The sequence below is a fragment of the Camellia sinensis genome, chromosome 3 (assembly GCF_055761805.1).
Source record: "Camellia sinensis isolate YWXY chromosome 3, ASM5576180v1, whole genome shotgun sequence".
Taxonomy (NCBI): domain Eukaryota; kingdom Viridiplantae; phylum Streptophyta; class Magnoliopsida; order Ericales; family Theaceae; genus Camellia; species Camellia sinensis.
This window is the reverse complement of record NC_138963.1, coordinates 183,974,338-183,982,609: the sequence shown is the minus strand read 5'-3', so window position 1 is coordinate 183,982,609 and position 8,272 is coordinate 183,974,338. Positions and strand designations below refer to the sequence as shown.

The 8,272-nt window shown below is 36.7% G+C and overlaps 1 long non-coding RNA gene across 2 annotated transcripts; it reads right to left on the bottom strand.

The window, feature by feature from the left end:
* Positions 1 to 4,004: 4,004 nt before the first annotated feature.
* Positions 4,005 to 6,312, bottom strand: LOC145822972 (uncharacterized). Of its 2 annotated transcripts, XR_014364910.1 has the most exons (4): positions 6,201 to 6,312; positions 5,989 to 6,051; positions 4,969 to 5,090; positions 4,005 to 4,299 (listed from the first exon to the last, which is right to left on the bottom strand). It is a non-coding gene; the product is annotated as an uncharacterized LOC145822972 (long non-coding RNA). The 2 variants fall into 2 exon arrangements; XR_014364909.1 differs by lacking the exon at positions 6,201 to 6,312 and having other exon boundaries at positions 5,989 to 6,127.
* Positions 6,313 to 8,272: the final 1,960 nt, after the last annotated feature.

The window sequence follows — 8,272 nt, the reverse complement described above, 5'->3', positions numbered from 1 at the left end:
ATATATCCTTAGTAGCTTCGCACTACAGGATGTAGGTTGCTGCACCCTCTTTATAACCGCGATTTTTCGCTTCCTCCATTTTCTTCTCGAGCATGGTTATCTCGGCGTTTTTCTTCTGCTCAACTTTGGCAAGCTCGCGCAGATAACGATCTTTCAGCTCGGTCAAGGCCTTTTGTTTATTGACCTCCGCCGAATCCACTAGCCCGATGAGACGGGCGACATTCGATTGCAGCTCGGCCATTTTTTGCTTGGCGTCATTTAGCTCGGCCGTCTTGCTCTCAGCCTCAGCCATGGCCTGCCTTGTGGTTTTGCGCAGTTCCAACACTCGCTTATGCGCAATATGGTTTTTCTGCATGGCCTGCGAAAGGAGGGGTAGCAGATATGAGTCAAAACCGAGCAAACAAATGGTATAAAATAAAAAACGATCAGGAGTACTTACCAGCACCATTAACTTCGTTGCTGACCAGATGGCCTTTAACTCGGTCAAATGGTCATGATGTTCCATATCAGGGGGCAGGCACGCGCTCTTAGCCAGATTGAAGGCGAGCATGTGGTCTTTGTCTGCCACCACTGAATCAGTGTCTCGGATGGCGCGGTTCCGGAGTGTCAGTTTTGGGGCCCATTCAGAAGGGCTAGCTCGGTCAGAACCCGCGGGCTCTGGGCTCGGTTGTGTGGTTTGGGGGAGAATAGTGTCTTCTTCATCGACGAGGCGCGACTTGGTTGTGGAAGTTCGGGCGCGCTTGCTTGGCTGAGATGAAGAGGGTTGCGCGGTTGGAAGGGCTACCACGGCCGGCTGTGTTTAACCGGCTTGTGGTACCTCAGGTTAGTTTGTCTCGGTGATGAGGGCCCTTACCGCTCTCTTCTTTGCCATTTCTTGTTCAGCAGTTAGTGGGATCAGGTTGATTTCAGGCGAGGTTGGATCAAGTTCAGGAGAGAGCTCCAAGAGGAAGTCTGTCACCCTGGTCTTCCTCCTGTTGCTGTATCTGTAGGTCGGCTCAAAGTTGAGCAGCTCGACCCAGCTACGATTGGGATATCGTAGTGCAGCGCGAAGTGCGTCTAGGTTGGGGTAGCTGTACTGGGACTTAAGATGGTTCAAATCTACATAAAGGGAAAAGACAACGGTTAGGCCGGTTGAAAATGAAATCAACCGTAAAGAAAGCACAAAACTAAACTGAGGTAATTATACCGGCGACTCCTTTGTTCCAGTTAATTCGGCCGCCTGGGATCTAGGCCTCATGGTCTTCAAAATTCCCAGAAGCCCAGAAAAAACCGTCGTCATTAACGTCCTTATCCAGGGTGTTCTTTATTATCTTTTCACGGCGGTGCCTTATGCTTAAATAATAAACCCAGCTGTCTTCGTTTTGGCCTAAAGAGTATTGGTGAAATATCTCGGCTAAACCGAGGTTGAGGCCAAGTCGGCGGTTTAGCTTGGCAATGCCATTTATTATTCGATATGAGTTTGTGGAAAGCTGGGTAGGGCAGAGATTTGTTTGTCTGAGGAATTCACAAAGAAGGGGCTGCACAGGGAATCGGAGTCCGGTTTCTACAATAGAAAGAAGGGTGAAGGGAACGAAGCCCGGTTTTCCCCAGGGTATGGTGTCTAGCTCGGCTAAACTAAGATGGACATCATCAGGGATATGGTAGTCCCTTCGGAACTCGGCCATAGCCCCTGGTGAGTCTACTAGAAACCTATATTTACCTATGTGGTCTTAAATTATGTATAAATTAGTTGGAGTATTGGCTCGGTGGAGAGATGACGCTGAGTAGCTCGGTTGAGCGTTCAAGCACTACAAGAAAAAGCACCTTTGGCGACTAAATTTTTAGTCGCCAAAAGTCGACTTTTCACTTTCCCCAACTAAATATTTTGGTCGCCGGTTTTGTCACGAATACATGGTCGCCGGAGGTATTGGCGACTAAAAAACTTTTAGTCAGCAAAAAACAGGTCTTTAGCAACCAAAGCTTTTGTCGCCAATAGTCAATTACATTTTTGAAAATTATACATTTAGCGACTAATCTTTTAGTCGCCAATAGTGAATTATTTTTTTTATTATTTATACATTTGCCGACTATTTTTTTCGTCGCCAATAGTCAAGCTTTTGGCGACCACACATTTTAGTCGCCAAAAGCTTATTTCATAAAAAAATAAATAAATAAATAAATTACCCTCTGCTGTTCCCAAGTTTCGAACCACCAACCTCTCACATTCTAAACCTTTAGAAACACACTCTCTCCACTATACCACTACAACATCACATGAATATAAATGCAACATATATTATTTATATAGTATATTGACCGGTATTAATACAAAACTATATATATAAAAATAATTATTTTTATTTTAATATAATTTATGTAAAAAATAAATTATTTACTAAAAAAAATAGGAGATCACTTTTGGTGACTAAAGCTATTTTTTAGTCGCCAATTCTATACTTTTTGGCTACTAATTACTTTTTTGTCGCTAAAAGAATTAATTCCCGCCTAAAACCTCCACTTTTGGCGACTAAACTGAATTTTAGTCGCCAAAACCCTCCACTTTGGGCAACTAAACTAAATTTTAGTCGCCAATTGTTGACTTTTAGCTACTAAATATTTTTTAGTAGCCAAAAAGCTTCACTTTTGGCTACGAAATTTTTTTTTGTCGGTAAAACACATATAATCGGCGACCAAACTATTTTTTAGTCGCCAAAACGTATACTTTTAGCTACTAAATGTTTTTAGTCGCCAAAAACCTTGACTTTTGGCTACTAAAAATTTTTTAATCGCTAAAACCCATATAATCGGCGACTAAACTGATTTTTAGTCGCCAATAACTATACATTTGGCTACTAAACTGTTTTAGTCACCAAAAGTCTTCACTTTAGGCTACTAATTCCATTTTAGTCGCCGAAACTGCTACTTTCAGCGACGAAATTTTTTTTTTTAGTCGCCACTACAAGAATTCGCATTTTTGCCGACTAAAAATTTAGTCGGCAAAAGTTATCCCCGACTAATTTTTTTGGTCGCCACTTTGGTTGCCAATTGAGGGTCGCGGAAAGTAATTAGCAACTAAAATATTTTTTAGTCGCGAAAAAGTTATATTTGCAGACTAAATTTTTGGTCGCTAAATATATAATTACTGCGACTAATCCATTTAGTAGCTAAAACACATTAGTCGCGAAAAGTCATATTTTCCCGACCAAACATGTTAGTCTCCAATTCGCACATTCAACGACCAAATAATTTGGTCGGCAATTGTGGCCCATTTCCACAACCAACAAATTTGGTCGCCAATTGTCACATTCCGTAACCAAAAAGTTTGGTCGGCAATACATTCCACGACCAAAAAGTCATATTTGCCGACTAAAAATTTGGTCGGCAAAAGTTATCCGCGACCAAATTTTTTTGTCGCCACTTTAGTCGCCAATTGAGGGTTGGCAAAAGTAATTACCGACCAAACCTTTTTTCAATCGGGAAAAAATTAGATTTGCCGACTAAATTTTTGGTCGCTAAATATACAATTACTGCGACTAATCCATTTAGTCGCTAAAACACTTTAGTCGCGAAAAGTGACATATTCCCGACCAAACATATTAGTCGCCAATTGTCACATTCCACGGCCATACATGTTAGTTGCCAAAAGTCACAATCCACAACCAATAGATTAGTCGCCAAAAGTCACATTCCATGACCAAATATGTTAGTCGCCAAAAGTAATGCTCGCGCGACTAAAAGTTTAGTCGGCAATAGACCTATTCGCGACCAAACTCTTTAGCTGTCAAAATCATCAATTTTACCGACTAATTATTTAGTCGCCAAATGTACCCTTTTGCCTACCAACATTTTGGCCGGCAAAACCACAATTTGGTCGCCAACATCTAATAAAATAAACTTGTAATTGAAGACAAATATTCCATCAAATCCATTCAATATAATCTGTAATTAAAAAGAATCATTCATACCAACAAAGTATCTAAATCATGAACATTCAATGTAATACAAAAATTATCCAATCCTTAACCTGTTTAATAAAAGTCGGCAATTATTATAAATTTTCATCCACAAATAATTCCAAAATTACATATTTCTCCAATTAAAATTCCGATTCATATCCATCTAGCATAAAAATTTAAAACATAACAAATACTTGTTATTATGTTTTAAATTTTTATCCATGCGCATCTATCTAAAAATATAATTACTAGTCTACCCAAATATTTTTCATACACATCTATCCAAAAATATATAATCCTTGAAAAAATGTAACAAGTGCCAACTAGTCCTGTACAATTCAACTTGTTACACGAGTTCATCCATCTGTACAGAAGAAAAAGATAAAAAATGTCAGGTAATGTTTCTATGAAAATATTTTCACATCAAATGATTGTAAAATTAGACAAAAAAATAAAAAGTTTCATGGAAACTAAAGGTAACATGAACAAGAAAGTAAAGGTAGAAATTTCATTTAGTTTGGTGTTACACCAAAACAGGGCAAAAAATGTCCAAGCAGACTTTAGTTAATAATAAATTAATAATCATGGTCACCCTGTCCTGTTTTAGGAAGTGACCATAATCAGGGTTTGTAATCTATTACTCTAGTATCACCTACAAGAATTTAGTTGTTGCGGGGGAGGGGTGACACTAACATGGCATATGAGAGGGATTTGTGCAGTTAGGGGTTTGAATCTTATATCTATCAAAAAAACTAACAAATATTTTTTCAAACATATGAACAAAGCAGACATTTATTAAAAAAATTGTTCTTTTAAAGTAAATAAAGGATCATAGCAACTTTGAATTTAGACCAGCAGAACATGTAATAGATCATTAAGAAGGTATCTGACAGTGGTCCATCAATTATCCCAGAGTATAAGCACAAACCAAAAAACAGCTTCAACCCTTATCCTATGCGAACACTGATTTTAGAACCCATGTATTGAGGTTGTTACTAGCATTCCTATCAGTAATTTAGGTTTAAGGACATACCTCCACTACAGAAGTTCGTTTTGCCTCCAAAGTTAAGCAATGAACAACAGCATTCCATTTTCTGGAAAAGTTATCAGGGACGCAAAGCCGCCTATAATACTACTGCATCTGATGGAGAGGAGCTGAGAAAACATGAATGCCATTAGTTTGACAATCCAAAAAACCAAAAAACAAGCATAGAATTACTTGAAACATAAATAATAATAGTTAAAAAAACATTAATGCTGCTGCTGCTGCTCACATTAAGGAGACAATAATTTTAATATATGTGAAGAGACTTTTAATGCAGCATTCCATGGGATGAGTGCAACATCCTTCACAAATATATATATATATATATGTGTGTGTGTGTGTGTGTGTGTGCTGCAATGCTGCTCAATGTGTATTGTTATATATATAGAGAGAGAGAGAGACAAATCATTTTGAACCATCAAAGAGGCGATTCATGCATAATATATGATTTGAAATAAGCTCATAAACTAAAATCATGTAATGCATCAGCTAAATCATAGAACTAACTATAATACTTGTGTACAACTGTTACTACATAAAGAAGAAAATTACCAATTGTATCACATTCATGCACTAAGCAATTGAAATTTAAAGATCAAAACAATAACAATCATTGTTTTTATCTACAATTCTCCATAACTGTACAAACCTGTTAGACATGTCAGATCAAAACAATATCAAATCTTTTTCTTCTTCTTCTTTTTTTTTTTTTTTTTTTTTTGAGAAAGTTATAAAGCAGTTGCAAAAGACATTTCAGATCTAAATCTCACTCCATTTTTTTTATGACCCTTGATTTTCATTTATGGGGAAAAAAGGGGTAGTAATTTTGAACTGGAATCAAATGCAACAATACTGCAAATATAGGAACCAGTACTTTCAGCAGAGCATTGCAAATCACTATAAAATTTTAAAGCAAGTTTAAGTTGGAGTATTGAACATTAGTTTCATGGATCCATTCACAATCAACACACAATTAGTCAGCACAAACAAATGACATTCAAAGCCCACCTCCTCCGGGTGAAGATAATGACTGGTCAGCTTGAAAGATGTTTAGGACTCATCTATCTGGTCCTGCACAAAGACCACAGAAAATTAAAGTTAAATCTTCAATCAGCCTAGTTCTGCAAAAGACATGTCAGATGTTGAACATTATGACATTGTGCCCTGTCACTGGAATCAAATGGTGGGTGATTCCTGTTTCCTAATTAATGATAAGTTACTTCATTTTCTGCTGCTTCTTGTTCTCTTTTAATTGAATCCTTCTTTTCGCGAATGTAGACTCCTTGACAACTGACAATGCTACTTCTCTTGTTGGATCATCTGGAAATAAGCATCAATATTGCTATGAGTGTACTCAATTAGAGGCTTTAATGCCTTCATTGAAAATTGCTACGTATGTTATGGAGATTTTCACAATGGGGCACTTCTGTTTGTTGTCCTTATATTTTTCAGTTACTGTTTTCCTTTGGTGACTCAGATTTTTTTTTATACTGTAAGAATATTATAAGTTGATGTACTGTACTAATGAGTATGATGACAATTTGCTACTTTTGAATTTTTAAATGCTTTACCTCTAATGTTTTTTTGGTGCTTCCTGTGTACTGTTATTTTCATGTAAAGTGAAAGGCATGAGTTTGTTATACTATTTAACTCATAATTAGATAAAAGTTCAATTGTTAATTATACTTTTCTTTTGTACATCATTGTGCTTTAACCACTGCTCATCTTCACTCATTTGCAGTGTTCATTTAGTACTGGGTCTACGTATAAGGCTATAACTATAAGCTCACTATCGATGTGTCTAATACCATATGATACGATATTGAATACCGCTTCATTAAATAAAATAAAAATATAGTCCTCCCAACCACCAGCACCAGCACAAGGGAGAGAGAGAGCTTACTTGGTACTCAGTTAAGAGAAGAAAAATCGGCTTATAGAAATGTATGTCTAGTACATCACATCTAGAATTTACATTTAATAATGTCTAACAGTACCCAAAAAGAAAAAAGGAAAAAAAGTTGCAATTTCTATCTAAATGTCCCTAATGTTGCATGTGCTAAAGGTTTGAGTATTCACTTTAAGGTCCATCTGGTAGGAGGGAAGAGTGAGGGAAATGAAAGATTTCATTATTTGGATGGAAGGAAAGAGGAAAGGGAGGAGGGTTTATAAGGAAAGCTGAGGGGAAAGGAAAAGAGGGGCAAGGAACTTTCTGTTTGAGTTTACCATATGTGTTACCCTCAAAAGTGGGTGGAAAGAGGAGGGAACCATGCTCCCTTCCCCTCTTACCTCTCCTGTTTGTGCCTTGTGGGAAACAATCTTCCTATAATGATACTCCACTTTAATTATTCGGCTCACAATAATGAGTCGAATCAAGTTCAAGTAGATACTTGAATAAATCTTCATGTAACTTGCACTTGTAATTCAAGACAATAAACATTTATTCAAGTAGATATTTTTAACTTTAATGCTGAATTCAGTTTCATGGAAACATTTATTCACCAACTAGCCAATTTATATAATGCTGGATTTAGGTCTATGTTCCATCTTCTATTAGTACTACTAACAAACAATCATATCATATTTCGATCATCCTCGAAGCCATTAAGACGTCAGAACATAACAGGTTCCCATGAAATCAGTGCCAATCAATTAATACAAGCACCAAGCCTCCGAAATGAAAACAGTTCCACAATCTATAAGCAGTATTCTCCAATATTTCCAAACAAATCATAATTAATAACATTGATACACAATAGTATCAGAAACTTGCGGAATGCAAAGTTTTCTTCACTATATGGTGGTGACTTATATATTAGACATTTAAATAACGTCAAAGCCTATCATGGATACCATTGCTAATAGAAATAACTAAAACACGTTTTCTTCCTTCCCCTCTTCACATAAGCACAATCCAAAGAAATAGACTAGCATTAAATTTTCTTTTTCAAGAACAAACTTCATTTCATGAATTCCAACAAGTAAATATAAAGTAAGAAATTGGTCAAAAATTCAATGCAATAAATCAAAATTCATGAGTTTCTTACTGCAGAATGCAATCAGAAGAAAACTGGAATGGTAAACTGAAATGAGAAACTGGAATGGTAGCTATAAATTCAGAAGAAAACTAAGATATCCTTTCCTTTGACCATGGACAACATCAGGTTCTATTTTAGTGCGACCTTCTGAAGGTTTTGTTTCAAAACAAGATGGAACCTTGTTCATCCATCAAGCCTATAAGCTCTGAGATAGAGAAAAATAAAAGAGAATGATTGAGAAAACACTTGATAAT